General features: G+C 40.8%; 1 pseudogene; it reads right to left on the bottom strand.

Moving 5' to 3' along the window:
- Positions 1-12,986: 12,986 nt before the first annotated feature.
- Positions 12,987-13,477, bottom strand: LOC100726797 (small ribosomal subunit protein uS11-like; annotated as a pseudogene).
- Positions 13,478-13,722: the final 245 nt, after the last annotated feature.

The raw sequence follows: 13,722 nt of genomic DNA, 5'->3' as shown, positions 1-13,722 counted from the left end.
AAATGCATTCTGTCCAAAGATATGGTGGATGCCTGGATTGGAGTCTCTCACCAGCTCTTGCATGTTGAAGGGTTCAAATGGAGCAGAATCCTTTGCTCTCCTGGCAGCTCACAAACCTACTGATCTGTCTCAGTACTGTGTTTTTCCTTGAAGCCCTCTAGAGTCCATAGTTTTCACTTTGTCTTGTAGATTGGGACTCCCTTTCCATGATCCACAGCTAGTAAATAGGGAGCACGTGCCGAATGACCCTTCTCTTCTCCATATTGTGTTTTGCCTCTTAAATTTCCCTGTTGCTTTTCATTTATTTTCTTTTCTGAGACAGGATTTCACTCTGTAGTTCAGGTGGCCTGGAATTCACTATGTAATGTAGGCTGGCCTTGAACTCGCGGCCCTCCTCTACCTCAGTCTCCCAAGTGCTCGGATTATAGGCACACCTAGCTTCTCTATAGGTTTTAATGTTCCTGTCAGAGTCTTCTTGGTTTCTACTTCTATTTTTTTTTCTTCTCCAAGTTGTTATTTTCCAGTGTCTGAATTCTGAATCTTGGAGAAACTGAGTTGTTGCACATCATTCCATCATTTTTCTGGAATTACTTCTGCCTTGGTTTTGATTTCTATTATCACTGAGTCAATGACCCACACAGGGTTAAATCACCCCTTCATATTACTCATTACTGAGCTTCTCCCATGTCTGAGTTTCTCCTGTTCATGACGCACGGGTTAAGAAAAATTCTGTTTGTTACCATATTGCCAATGTGTTCCTTGTCACATTTATCATAGAGTTTCAACTGAATAATACAAGGTAACATTTTTCCCCTCTCCTATACAGTCCTGAATTTCAAGTGGTAAGACGTATCCTAAGACATTCTGAATGCTGACTCCTTGCAATTTGGGGAACCTCTCTTGGGCCAGGCATAGTGAAAGAAAACAAGACTAATTAAGCAACCACAACTGGAGCATCTCTTGGTAATTTCAGGAAAGATGAGAAAATAGGGGATCAGTTTGGGAACTTCAGATATTCTGGATGGGTGGTGGAGAGGGGCAGTCTTCAGGTGTAGGGGCACAAAGTGCTTTCTTCTACTCTACTAGGCTCTTTGTTATTTAAATTTAATTTAATTTAAAAAAAATTTTTTGAGACAGGGTCTCTATGCAGTTCAGGCTAGTCTTGAGCTCACTTTGTAGCCCAGGCTGGTCTTGAACTCGAAGTGATGCTCCTGTCTCAGCCTCTTGAGTGCTGGGATTACAGGGGTGCACCACCACGCCAAGCTTCTACTAAGTTCTTTGGTTCGTCTACAAATTAAGTTGAGACAAAACACATTAATAGGAGAAAATCAATTTTAATTATACATGTATGAACACAGGTCACATGAAGCCATGAGACTGAAGGAATTGACCAGATGATTGAGACTTACATATCACCCTGAGCTACAGTAGGCATTAGAGGTTTGGGACTCCTGATGGTAATAAATTATCTTGCTACAGGGAGTCCCTGTTAAAAACTCATGAAGGACAGAAGACAATCTGGGCATGGTGGTGCAACCCTGTAATTCCAACAGTTGAGAGGCTGAGGCAGAGCTGTGAGTTCAAGACCAACCTAAGCTATAAAGCAGGCTCAAGACCAGCCTGAATTGCATAAGGAGACCTCATCTCAAAAAGACACACACAAAAAAATGGATATAAGACAAAATTTATTTTTCTACTTTTACAGTTCTGAAGTACCTAAATGAAAGTAGGGTAAATTTGGCAGATGGTTTTCTTTTTATTAAAAAAGAAAAAAGAAGATGTGTCATGAACTCCCCTAAAATATCCCCGGAGAGGATTAATCTCTGGGTCAGTTTATCATCTGGAGGTAGTCATATTAGAAGATAGCTGTGATCCCAGGCTGGCCAGTGCCAGATCCTGGTCTTACCCTTGGTAGTCTTGTCCTCTGAAGATGCCTGGCTATGAAAATTGAAAATGGAGTATCTGCCCACTTGCAAGCTGTAATGTGTGTCACCCTTGCCTGCACTTAGCACTGCTGAAGTGGGCTCCTCTGTCTCCAGGATTTCCCAAAGCCTTGGCAGAGTTCTGGAACATGGGACCTTGTATGGTGACAAGGACTTTATAAGACCAGCTTTCAACACAGACACTCTTGTCAGTGAGAAGTCATTGCCCGGTGAGCTTAGCAGACTTCAATGTTGTCTTAACAGGCAGGTTTCTATTAGTGTTCAGGAACAGTGAGAACTCTGAAGAAATCAGTTGTTTTACTCAGTTGTTCCAGGAGAAGAGCCCAGACCAAAGCAGGGTGTCCATGCATTGCAGATGGGAAGCACCAGCACCACTGAAGAGCCAAGAGGGAGAGGCTGGGAAACATGGGCAAAATTTTTTAATGTAGCTTCTACATTAAGTAGTTAAGGAGTTGGCTCCGGCATGCAGGAGCTATCTCTAATTATCTGATAATTGCCCCTGAGGTGGTAAGGGCTGATGAATAGTGACCCTGAACAAAAACTGAGAGGAGTTCATTTAGGTATGGAGTTAGGATAGAACATTTTGGATGTGAAAATAATACCCAAGAGTCTTTCTCTAGGGATTGACTAGCCTAAGAAGGGACAGTCTTTCCATGATCAACAAGCCCAAGTTTCAAAACATCAGAAAATAAAAAGACCCTCTTTCAGGACAGTAACAATGTGGCAGATGAACTGGCTTGTGCCTCGGCTGAGATGTCCCTACCTGTCCCACTGTTGCCAGTTAGTTAAGGGTTCTTTGCACTATTCAGAGTGTAGCCCAGCTCTGCTGGGGCCCTACAGTTACCGAGCCACAGATGACGCTGGATGCTGTCGCTGATGTAACTGCTTGGTCATCGATGCTACTGGCTGCTGTCATTGCAGCTGTCTTACGCTGGCTGCTGTTAGGGTTTTCTGTGAGCTCCTGGGCTCTGCTGCTTATCTTCAGTGCTGCCGATCTGTGGGTCTCTTTGGGGCTAAGAACCTGTAGTGTTTATTGTGCTTCCTTTTGAGACAACTACTCTGTCCACACCACGCAGGATATTTACAGGACCTTTGGAGCCTGCACTGCCCCAGAAATAAACCAGTCTAGGAAAGAGGGAGTCAGGTGCCTCTTGACAGCTCTTTGCCACTCTCTCCTCGTGGATTTTGGGTAATTCTGGAGAGGAGATATTGCACTTCCTGGTAGAATGGCAGATATGGTCTTTAGTAAACAATTAGAAAAAATCACAGCGATACAACTACTTTTGATCTCTAAATTTGTCTGTGTTCCACGTCAGTTACCATAATTCTGGTTATGTTAATAAAGTGAAACCAAAAGGAAATTGATGGATATTTTTTTAAAAATCTATCAATCCAGACAGACTAGTTAAAGCAAATTTTGGATAATTTCTCAGGGATTGCGTACTTTCAGAGAATTACATGGGGTTAAACCCCACAAAAGCATACATGACCAAACACTGGGAAATTTTATATCTATCTATCTACCTAATCTATCTCTATATAAATCTAGTTATCTCTTTATTCTGTGTGAAACTATAAGCTTGGTTCTTAACCTTGTTTTCATTTTTTAAACATTAAGTATATTGGTACATTTTAGATATACATAACAATTACATTCATCATAGGGAATTTGCACCTATAAATGATGTAAGCTGATTTTTCCCACCCCTACCCTCCTTTCAACCCCTCTTCCTCTCATTTACAAAAGCTCTGTTCCATATTTTTCCTTCTTTTCACATCACTTTTTCTTTTTCCTTCCTTTCCACCTTCTGCCTCCCTGGTTCTCCTTCCCATTTGAAAACTTTCTTCCTATTTTATAATATCTGTTACATATTTTGATTCTTATTAATACATGTAGTTTCTCACACCACAGAAGCAATGTGGTATTTATACATGTCTACAATTTACTTCACTAGCATCCATTTAACTAGAAATGTCTTAAACTTATCCTTCTTTATGGCAGAGTAGTACTCCATTGTATAAAAAAGCCCCACATCTTTATTCTTCATCAGTTGATAGACATTTGGACTGTTTCCAAGGTTTAGCTATTATGAATTATACCTCTATAAATATAGATGTGCATATGTTACTGTAGTATGATGTTTTTTATTCTTTGGGAAAGATACCAAAAAGGGGAAAAACTGGATCAAAAGGAACATCTAGTCCTAGGGTTTTGAGGGGTCTCCACACTTATTTCCACAGTGGTTTACACTGCCAAGAGTGGAGAAGGGTTCCTTTTCCCTCACGGTCCCTCCAGAATCTGTAATTGATTGACTTCTTGATGACAGCCATTCTTTCTGGGGTTAGAAGGACTCTCAGCATTGTTTTAATTTGCATCTCAAATGACCAATGATGTTGAACATTTTTCATATATTTATTTTCCATTTGTACTTCTTCATCTGAGAAGTGTCTCTTTCAGATGCCCATTTTGAGATTGGGTATTTAAATTTTTGGAGGGTCTAATTTTTTAAAAAATTGTTTTTATATTCTTGATAGATTTGCTTGTCTGAGGAACAGCTGACAAAATTTTTTTTCCCACAGTGCAGGTTGTCTCTTCACTTTGTTGGTGGTTTCTCTTGCTGTGAAAAAGGTTTTGTTTTAATAAGATGAGATCCGAGTTATTGATGCTTTGTGATACAACTTCCATAACTGGAGTTTTGTTCATAAAGTCTCTGCCTACACCTATGGCTTCAGGAGTTCTACCTAATTCTATCTTCCAGTAGATTTAATGTTTCTTTTATAATATTTAGATCATGATCTATTTCTATTTTAGTGTAGTGCATAGTGAAAACATAGGTCTATTTTTAATCTTTGGCATGTGGAAAGCCAGTTTTCCCAGCACCATTTATTAAAGAGGCTGTCTTTCATCCAGTGAAGATATTTGGCACCTTTGTCAAAGATAAGGTGGCTGAGTATGTCTGGAGTTGTTTCTGCATCTTTTAATCTGTTCTACTGAACCTTGGATATTTCTTTTTTTCCCCCAGGAATTGAACCCAGGATCTTACATTTGCCAGGCAGGCCCTGTGACACTGACCTACATCCTGGTCCCTGGGTCTGTTTTTGTTTTTGCCAGTACCATGCTGTTTTTATCACAGTAGCTTTGTAGTATAATTTCAAGTCAGGGGTTTTGATGGCCTCTTCTTTGCCTTTGTTGCTCAGAATTGCCTTTGCAATTCTAGGCATATTCTGGTTCCAAATGAATTTTAGGATTATTTTCTCTTGTTTTGTGAGATATGCTTGGAATTTTGATTGGGATTGCATTAAATCTATACAGTAGTTTGGGAAGTATGATCATTTTTCCTACATTGATTTTTCCTACCAAGAGCATGGGGTATCTTTCCATTTTCTGATGCCCCTTTTAGTCTCCTTTCTCAGAGTACTGTAGTTTTTGATGTCTTCTACTTCCTTCATTAGATTGATTCCTAGAGATTTCATTTTTTTTGAATGCTATTATAAAAGGTGTTGTTTCCCCATTTTCTTTCTCAGTTTGCTATTTGTGTACAGGAAGGTTATTGATTTTTGAGTGTTGACTTTATCCAGGTGTGCTACTAAATTTGCTTTTAAATCTAGAAGTCTTTTGGTGGAGTTTTCGGGGACTTCTATGTAGAGCACCACACCATCTGTGAATAATGATAATTTAACTTCTTCCTTTCCTGTCTTTATTCCTTTTCTGTCTCTTGACTAACTGCTCTGGCTAAAGTTTCCAGAACTCTGTTGAATAAAAGTGGTGACAGTGGACATCCTTGTCTTGATTTTGATTTTAAAGTGAAAGCTTTCATTTTTTGTTTAGTATGATGTTGGCTATTGATTTTATCAGGTTGAGATAAGGAAAAGCTATTCCAATTTTCCATAGGGCTTTTATCACGAGTGGGTGCTGGAGGATTAAATTCCTAAGACTCTTCATCAGATATAATTAGCATAGAAGACCATAAAGACAATGGCCTGGTAGACCTCGACCAGAAGAATTAGAAGCAATAATTTCATTATAATATTTATTGAACATTGAATGTGTTTTACTTTCATTATTTTATTTAAGCTTCAAAAATGGTCCTGTGAAGTGACTCTGATTTTCCCCTTTTATAGACTGAGCCTTAAAAGTATGTAAGACAATTAAGAAAGGACTTTATTCAGACATGGCAAATGGGAGATTTCAGACCCTCATTTAGGAAAATCATTTCAAAGAAAGACAAAGAAAGTGGGGCTTTGGAGAAGGAGATACAAAAGGGAATGAGCTCACAAGAGTCCTCAGAAAGGATGGAGACTGATGTGCCCATGGAATATGCTAGGGCAGTGTAGTCTTTTCTAAAATTAGCTTTTTTCCCCAGAAACGCAAACAGAGTAGAGGAATTTCTTAGCCCTCTCTGTTTTCTCAGGGCTCAAATAAAATTCAATATTATCAAAAGGTTAAGTAGCCTATTCAAGGTCATCAGTCAGCCAGTAGCCTAGCTGGATTCAGACCCAGACTGCTTGGTTCAATCTGTCCCAGGTTTGTGGCCAGAACACCAGTGTCTGTGGAAAGAGAGACTGAGCATACTTTGACCAGGAAAAGGAAGGCAAAGAGAGGACTCTAGAGAGTTAGGTCTAACTGAGTTACCCTGTGAGCATGGAGAGAATCACAAGAGTTGAGTTTCAGTTAAATAGCTCTAAAACCAGTATCTGAAGAAGCCAACCCAGCAGGTCTGGCTGGGGTCCTGGGCAGAAGCAGCGGGAACATGTAAGGCCCCTGTAGGAGAAACGACGGGGAGCTGGCAGGTCCTGTCAGAAGCTAGATTCGCACCTCTGGGAGGACCAGCGCTTGGGCAGACCAGTGAGGAGACACACAAGGAGTCGGAAAGGACCTGCTTCACTCTGAGCTTCTGGAAAGTCTGAGGCTTCACTGCCCACAGCCAGGCTGCTTCATGCTAATTAGCCATCGCTTGTGGCTCATTAAGCAAGGACCTTTGCTGCTTCGTTAACTGAAGGGTAAAGTGAAAATGAGTTTTTACTTGAGCAGCTTAATAATTAAAAAGTGGAGAAATGGCTCTGTGCTTTCTAAGGTGTGGAGCCGCAGATTAACTTTCCTTTTGGTTGCTAGTGCCACTGTCCTCCCATTTAACAGATATTTACTGAATACCTGTAGTGTGCTGGCACTGGCTATTCAGTGACTAAAACAGAAACACATCTCTCTCCTGAAACTGTCAGGCTAGCAGAGTAGGGAAATAATTCCTACAAAGACATAAATCGTAGAGAATGATAAGTTATAGCAAGAACCTTTGTGTTAGTCAGCTTCCCGTTACTGTAACACATGCCTGAGGTAGTCATCTATCATCTTTTATGCCAGAAACCATCAAAACCCTTTAGTCTAGATTTTTGAACCATACACTACAGTGCTGTTAGCTACACTACATTCTGTAGTGCTGCTGCTACGCTACATTCAATGACATCTAGAACGTCTTACTCCCATGTGACTGTAACTTAATAACCATCGGTCAACTTTTGCAGAGGTGTCTTCTTAAATTGGTCAATAGAGGAATCAATATATGACCAAAGGTTTGCAGGTGAGACAGTGAGCCTCCCGGGTATCTGTGACAGTGTTTTTGGACAGAGAGAGGAGGCAGTGTGAAGGTCCTGAGATGGGACCATTCTTAACGTGTTCAAAGAATAGCAAAAATGCCTGGAAAAAAGTGAGGAAAGGATCATGACAGGAGAGGTTAGAAAGTGATGATGCTCAACAGTGAAAGGTCTCAGAAGCCCTTGTAAAGACTTGTGCTTTTATTCTGATTGAAATGGGGACTAGAGTATTCATTATCAACATATTACTATAACTGTGGTCTTATTTGCCTACTCTGGAGGAAAGAAGCTTGGTCCTTCAAAGTCGCTGAGGATCTAGGACCCCACACAGGAATAACAGGGTCAAGGTCCAGAAGCTCCAGGGCATCAGTCAAAAAAGCTGAGTCAAAGACAAAGATGTTAGGGAGATTCAAAGTTTAGAGAACACAAAGATGCCAGAATTAAGGATTTGGCTCACTTATTTCTACATTTGGAGGACGTTCATGGAAGCATCTCCCATTAAACCTGGGAACTCTCTCTGGACTCCCTTAGGCCTTTAGAGTTGTCTAATCTTTGTACGAGTCTATTCTTTTTTTTTTTATTAACCAGGAATCAAAATCAGGACCTCGTATTTTCCAGCCAGGCACTTGTGCCCCTGAGCTGTATCTCTGGCCCCAGTTCTGGCCCCAGTACAGTTACCCCAGTACACATACCGTATGTGTGTGTGTGTGTGTGTGTGTGTGTGTGCGTGTGTGTGTGTGTGTGTGTTTCTCATGGCATCAAACTCAATGTAGTGAAGGAATACGAACAACTACCCTTCCTTCAGTGCTCACTATGTGCCGAGTACAGTCTAAGCATTTTAAATACATTAACCCATTTTGTTCTCTCTGTGATTCTCAGAAAGTAAGATGATTACTATTCTACAGTGAGTAAACTGGGGTTATGACAGGTAATTTATCCAAGTTTGTTTAGTAAGTGAGTCAGCTTTAATTTCAACCCAGGCAATTGGGGTTCAGAATCTCTACCATAAACCACTATAAGATATGGAGATGGATAAATGGATGTAGAGGCATGTCAGAATTATGATGCAAAGTTTAAATTAATGCTCTTAGAAGGTAACAAGGATCAAGAATTTTAAAATTTATATTTAATTGTTAATAATTTAAAAGTATTGATACTATCTGTTTGGGAGTTAGAAATTTAGCTTAGTGGCATATGAACCTGCCTGACAAGTGTGAAGTTGTGAGTTCAATCCCTGGTACACACACACAAACACACACACACACACACACACAGAGAGAGAGAGAGAGAGAGAGAGAGAGAGAGAGAGAGAGAGAGAGAAAGAGAGAGAGAGACAAACAAAGAAAGGAAAAGAAAAGAAAAGGTCTCTCTGCTATTGAAAGGAAAAGGGAGGAATGTAGAGTAGCTAGAAAAGGTAATAATTCCGTTTGATTATTATTAGATCCACTAACAATTCTTGCTTTGGCCGCTTGGCTCATGTGGGAGGTCACCTCCAGATTCTGGAATTGTCAAGCTTGTTAGCCAGCTCTGCTGAGATATATTTTCAGCTCAGTGAGTTTTGGCAGAGAAGTGAAATTTTGGGGGTTGTGCCTTGGAAGACTGAACAAGAAGTTGAAGATCAGAGTACCCAGCATTTGCCATGGCACAGAGGGCAAAAGGACACTCAGCTCCTAGGACAGTGATTTGCTCCTTGGGTTTGACCAATGCAGATTGAATTTGACCAATAGATAAAGCTGGACCAAAGTCTTCAGGACCTCCCCATCTCTGATCAATCCCAGAGATAGGAAACTAGTGTGTAGTGCAAAGTTTTCATGTTCCTGTTGGCTCTGAGTTGTCATTTTTGTGTGTAAAATCTTAACTTCCAAAAGCAAGACTCTGTCCTTTGCTTTGTCTTTGGAAGTCACTGAATCTTTCCACTTTATTTTCTTCCTTTATGTTTATCACTGTTTTACACCCCAACAGTTGCAGGTGGTATTGCTTTCTCTTTTCAAGCTCCTATATGAATTCCTACATGTCCAGCCAAATTACAACTGTGCAGTGTCACATATTTTTGAGGATGCAAATATGGATATCAGCTGCATTTAGGATCAAGCTGCGGATAGGCTATGGATAAGGACATCATGCAGATGGGGATAAAGTATCTAATCTACAGATAAACATGCCATCCCTCAAATGCAGAAGACATATCAAGCATAATGAGAGCTGAGAAACCAGGTACCTAGAAACCAGTTATTCAGTCATTTGATGCCTGATGCATCTTTACTTGAAAGTCACCGTCTAACCCTGAGAGCTTTTCTGTCCATGCTATCCAAAATTTTCCACACATGTACATATTTCCAACAAACCCTTCCCTGCTTAGTTTTCTCCTCACACTCATTACAATCTAGCAGGGTATTATGAAATGAATGCATTTCTCCACAATTTTGTTTGCTGGAAAATTAATCCTCAAATTCTTTTTTTTTTTTTTTTTTTTTTTTTTGTCTTTTTCCTTTTTATCGGTACCAGGGATTGAACTCACGACCGCCTGCTTGCAAGGCAGGTGCTTATGCCGCTGAGCTAAACCCCCAGCCCCAAATCCTCAAATTCACTTAATGGAATTTGAAGGTGGAATCTTTGGGAGGTAATTAGGACCAGGTGAAGGTGAAGTCCCCATAATTAGTGATTTTATTAGAACAGAAAGAGAGACCTGTTCTTGCATATTTGCTCTGTGTGGCCATGTGATGCTCTTGGTCTCCACTAGACGTTAAGCAGACAGTGGTGCCATGATCTTGGAATCCCAGTCTCCAAAAACATAGGCCGAGCAAGCTTCTTTATAAATGACCTAGTCTCAGGTAATGAGACTTATTTATTCTTTAGTTTCACTCCTAAAATGCAAGCTCCTGTCTGCAATGGACTTTGTTTGCTGCAGAATCTAGCTTAAAGCATTCACCTAAGAAACATTTTGTTGAATGAATAAACTGTGTTAAGTTTTTCTAGGAATGCAGAGACTAAAATTGAGGGACAGCACATTTTTTAGTTATGACAATAGATCTACGATTAAAAAGGTATTAAGGCAAAATGAAGAAAAGAAGAGTGAATAAAGACAAATGATTAGACATTAGCCGTGAAAACCCAAATAGGGACAAGCAGCGGTGCACAAGGCCAGGCCTGCCTCCCCCCGGCCTGCTCCTTCTGCACCCGCCCCTTCCATGCCCCTGCCACCTTGCCATCCACCATGGAACCAGGACGGGCAGTGGTGCACAAAGCCAGGCCCCCGAGCCTGCCTCTTCCATGCCCCCACCTTCCTGCCAATCCACCGTCTGCCACAGGACCAGGACAAGCAGTGGTACGCAAGGCCAGTACCCCCAAGCCCACACCTTCCCTGACCCGGCATCCCACGGTCTGTCGCAAGACCCAGGACCTCCAGTGGGACACAGGACCTCTAGCGACATGCAGGGCCAGGGCAAGCCAGCCTCTTTCATGCCCCTACTGTCTTGAAACTGCCCTCTGTGATGCCCCACCTTCTGAACCTCGTATTGCTGTTGATCTTCAGCTCTTACTCCTCCCCCCAGAACATTGGGCTGTAGTAGATTAATTGTGCTGTGTCCATGTGAGACTCAGTAACCCCTCATCCAAACAGAAGACCTCAGCAGGCTTCCGTCAATGTGGTGAGTTGGTCCATAAAATAGGAATAGTATTTTTGGAACTTCAGTGGGTAAACAGGAAAATAACCATGCCCCCTCCAGAAGTAGAATTTTGGTGAGTTTGGCAAGAGTGTGGGTGAGTCCTTCCTCCACATAGAGAACATCAGGTAGTTGAGGAGAGTGCCAATAAGGCTTTTACCAATCTGGAGAAAATCAGAAGGGCTTATGAAACACCCAGTGACTCAGGAGGGCCCCAGCTGAGACAAACACTATAGACAGGGAGATCTGGTAATCTGGAACAATCTGAAAATATAGTAAAATCAGGAACAAAGGGCTGATTTACTCCTAAATTTGTCAGCCTAGGAAGAATACAGGACTCACCCAACAGGCCCAACAGGAGGAATTCAGGCGACTGGCTCACAGCTTCATTGTGGCACCCAGCAGTTGGGCAAACATCAATCACACAGTAGCACCCTTAGATACACAATACTGATAGGTGAGACTAGTGGGATTGAAAGACAGAATACTAGCTCAAAAGGTGAAAACGACAAAACAAAAAGCAAAATCCATCCAATCTTAAACATCTAGTCCATCAGGAACAGGTAGACACTGAAATAGAGGACTTTAAAAGTGAAAAGATAGCAAGTGAAATAAAAATGAGGTAATAGACGAAATCAAACTAGAAGTAATATCAGAAATAAAGACAGAAGGGGCTGGGGATTTAGCTCAGTGGCATAACCACCTGCCTTGCAAACGGGCGGTCATGAGTTCGATCCCTGGTACCGATAAAAATGAAAAAGACAAAAAAAAGAGACAGAAATAACAAGCTTAGTAAAGGAATTGCTAAGTACAGCTAGAGAAGAAATAGATTTTTTTTAAAAAAGTGCAAGAGCATGGGAAGCTGATTGAAATCTTGAGTGAACAGTACAGAAAACAAGCAGAATCCATGAAACAAACTCCAAGAGATATCCAACAAACAAAAAAATCCTACTGAAAGCTGGCAAAACCATTTAAATGAAGCTGAGGAAGAATTTTGAAACTTGAGTATAGGATTGCAATTAGCAATCAATATTTTTGTATACATGTATGTATACATACATAAGCATATACATATACATATGCATATACATATACATATACATATACATATACATATACATATACATACATTGTTTCTTTCAGTGTCTCACACTAGTGAGGCAATGGGACAGAATCTTAAAAGCAAAAAAGTCACCCAGGCATGGTGATGCACACCTGTAATCTGAGAACTCAGGAAGCTGAGATTGGAGAATCCCTGAGAGTTTCAGGCCAGCCTGAACTACATAGTGAGATCATGTTTGTTTGTTTGTTTTCCCATTAGGATTACAGCAAACTTGTCAACACAAAATGTTACAGAGTTAAAAGTGAAAAGGAAACAATATCCAACCCAGGGTAATATATCTTGCAAAGGTATCTTTTAAAATCGATGCAGAAATGAGGGCATTTCATGACACAGATATCTTAATAAATTCATGATCACCAAACCAGCACTCCAGAAAATTTTCAAGGATAACTAAAAAGAGACAATGAAGCCAATGAAACCAAAAAGACTTATGAAGTGAACACATCAAGCATGATGTGCTGTTAAAAAATAAAGTGGTCAACAACAAAAATAATGCAATGACAGGAATAAATCAACACCTTTCAGAATTGTCAATGGAAATGGCTTTAACTCCTCAATTAAAAGACAGTGTCTTGGTTACTTTTCTCTTGCTGGAGCAAAATATCTGACACACAAAATTAAAGAAGGAAAGATGTATTTAGCTTACAGTTTGTGGAGCTTTCAGTCCATAATCAGATGGCTCCAAGGCAGGGTGGCATGGCAGGGGGCAACACTTGTTCTTGTTCACGGATGGCAGCCATGGTGACCTCCCTTCCTGCAGGTGCTGTTGGAGGGGATGGGAGTAACATCCTCAGTTCTCCTGCTCTTCATACCCAAGTGAACAAGTGCTCGAGGGCTGACTGCACACCAGGTCCACTGTAGCCTGGAGGGTGATATGCAGGACAGTGATGCCCAACACCTTGCATCCCTGGGCCACGTTTTGGGCCATCAACTTGCAGCACACGGGGAGGATTCATCTTGATCAGCCTTCACCTTCATCCCACCTATCACAAGACAGATGGCTTCCCTGCCAGAAAGATTAGTGACATGGACAAAAGTGTCATTTAAGGATGCAAAGATGTGACACACATGAAATACATTCACTCCTTCAGCCACCTGAGGCTGAGGCTGAGGCTGATGAACTGTTTTTACTTCTTTTCTTTTCCCTTGCAATGTGCCATTTCTTTTTTTTTTTTAATTTTATTTAAGGAGAAAAGAAAAAAAAAGCAGAGAAAGGGTACAAGTTATACAGATTTGCAGAAAAAAATGAACAGTAGGAAATCACTAGTTAATGGATTACATATTGTCATCTTAGAAATAATTGTTCAAGTCACAAAATTAAAGCTTGTAAAGTGGACATTCCATCAATGATACTGCAAACAGTTCTGTTCAATGATCCAATAAAACTCTGTGATATCATTTTCTA

Source organism: Cavia porcellus, unplaced genomic scaffold, assembly GCF_034190915.1.
Source record: "Cavia porcellus strain 051 isolate PalLab524CR breed Dunkin Hartley unplaced genomic scaffold, mCavPor4.1 scaffold_28, whole genome shotgun sequence".
Taxonomy (NCBI): domain Eukaryota; kingdom Metazoa; phylum Chordata; class Mammalia; order Rodentia; family Caviidae; genus Cavia; species Cavia porcellus.
The sequence above is the reverse complement of the archived record's forward strand: the minus strand, read 5'-3'. Positions and strand labels throughout refer to the sequence as shown.